The sequence below is a fragment of the Acanthochromis polyacanthus genome, chromosome 1 (genome assembly GCF_021347895.1).
Source record: "Acanthochromis polyacanthus isolate Apoly-LR-REF ecotype Palm Island chromosome 1, KAUST_Apoly_ChrSc, whole genome shotgun sequence".
Taxonomy (NCBI): Eukaryota; Metazoa; Chordata; class Actinopteri; family Pomacentridae; genus Acanthochromis; species Acanthochromis polyacanthus.
The window spans coordinates 15939541-15941849 of record NC_067113.1 but is presented as its reverse complement, the minus strand read 5'-3'; the positions used below and the strand labels follow the sequence as shown (position 1 = coordinate 15941849).

At 39.7% G+C, this 2309-nt stretch overlaps 1 pseudogene; it reads left to right on the top strand.

Moving 5' to 3' along the window:
• The first annotated feature begins 314 nt into the window (after positions 1–314).
• On the top strand, positions 315–2309 carry LOC110952104 (cytosolic 5'-nucleotidase 1A-like; annotated as a pseudogene).

Here is a 2309-nt window from a genome sequence, read left to right as displayed (position 1 = left end):
CAGTAATTTTAAAATATAACCACCTTTTACAAAATCATTTGGAATCAAGTAGTGGATATATTGTTTTATAGATTTTTAAAAGCTTCAGGGGTTTAATGTGATTTTATTAATCAGAAAAGCAGCACTGTATGTGATCCCTGGCCTACTTATATGACACCTTTCCATTAATGCATTAACACTGATTTGGGGTTATTTCAAGGATTCCCTGAAAAGATACCCGTTGCAAAATCTAACTGGTTTCACTGGTTCTAATAATGCTAACTTACTCACACACGGATGACACAGACATACTTTAAAACCCAGGAGCAGGCAGGATGAGAGTATACTGTACAACATAAACACCAACACAAATATCTACTCACACACACATTCTCTTTTGTTATTTAGTATTTCATCAATTGCCTTTTAATTTCATGGGTTGTGTTGTGATCTCAGGCTCTGAAGGCAGTGAATGCTAAACTTAAAGAGTTTTACCCTGAGAGTGAGGAGCTCTTTAAGGTCCTCCTCATCGGCGACAGCTCATTAGACTCGTTCAACAAGGCTGTCAGAAAACATGGTGAGTGGCTGACACACCCACAAAACAACACAGGCACATTCACTGAAGGATTTGATTCTATAAATCTGATAAGCAGTCTGTCTGTTTAAATAGAAAATAACATGCTTCATTTTGAGCTTCCTGTTTGATGATATGTTCACTTCTTGACCAGTTGGGCACTAACATAATATAACTTTATCTTTAATGTGAACCAGTTTTATGTGTAGAAGCTCTGTAAGGTCATGGCTCTTTGCAGGGATTTTTATAAAGAATAAAATAACCACAGCAACAAGAAACATTCACATCGAAACAATCCAAGACACTTGTCTTTCAAGAGAATCTGGTTTTCACTCTGCCATCTCTTCAAATAAAACCGGTTTATAACTCATCCATCAACATCTGGGGCTACTGTCCATCATTTTGACATGAAAGCAATGATTTAGTACTTGTTAAAGTTAAAAACCCTCCAGTCATGCACGTCATTTCTGAAATAAATCAATCAGTGTATTTAACTACTCAACAGTACTATAAAACCATTTGTATGTGTAATGCATGCACTTCATGTGTAATTTAATTAACAGAACAACACAAGCTAAATCAGAACATTTTGGGGAATTTGACTGTCCAGTGATGCTGTCACTTATTCTTGCTTGCAGGGCTGGAAGAACTCATCACTGTTCTGGATGTGAGTGACGAGAATCTTATCTGTGAGTTACAGCGAACCAACACCCACCTCTACCTGTCTGCTGAACCAGGGCTCAGGATGGTTCAAGAAGCACTGAGTAAAGGTAAATACTATACTTTGACTACACTACACCATAGTTTAACTGTAACAGTGATTCTACGTGTTTCTGTTCGTGTCCCTGCATTAGGAATAGCTGCAGCTATCATGAAGAGACCAGAAAACATCAAGACGAATGAAGAGGATCAGCTGCGTGTTGTGTTTGATGGCGACGCTGTTCTCTTCTCTAATGAGTCAGAACGAGTTTTCCAACGTGATGGATTTCTAGCATACTTGAAGAACGAGCAGGAAAATGTTGAAATTCCAATGAATGAGGTAACAAATTCAGTTACAAACTGAACTTTTTACAATTTCACAAGTTTCGAAACAACTCACTCAACTATTGATATGATGAAACACATTGATGTTAAATGATTCAGTCATATTTGTCTGTATTTTGGAGTAATATTCTATTTTATAATATGCCACAATTGGAGTGATAGCACACATCATGAATTGTTGTCTTCTGTCTGCATGGTCATCTTGCTCTCCTGCGTGTCTCCAATCATGAATGTAACATCTGCTTTAGAAGAAAATTCATATTAGATTACATAATCTCGACTTACTTTGCTGTTCTGGCCAAACCTTGCAACACATCATTGCTCCTCTTCCCTTTCTGTCCTCAGGGGCCATTCAAAAGCTTCTTGGAGGTTTTGGAAAGAATGAAGACGAAGTTGTAGGATAAAGGCCTGTACAGGAACTGCCCCATTCGCACCTACCTGGTGACATCTCGTGGTGCAGGTTCTGATGGCTACAGAGCCTTAAACACTTTGCGCATGTGGGGTCTGGAGCTGGATGAGGCCGTCTGTGTGGGAGGGACTGGGAAAGGTCCCACCCTGGACAAGATCCGGCCCCACATCTTCTTTGATGACCAGCAGCGTCACATTAAAGCTGCACTGGAGGTCGGCACTGTGGCATGCCTGGTGCCACAGTAACTCAGACTAACCAACAAGCAATGAATTATGGGAGTCAGCAGCTGGTTGCATTAAAATT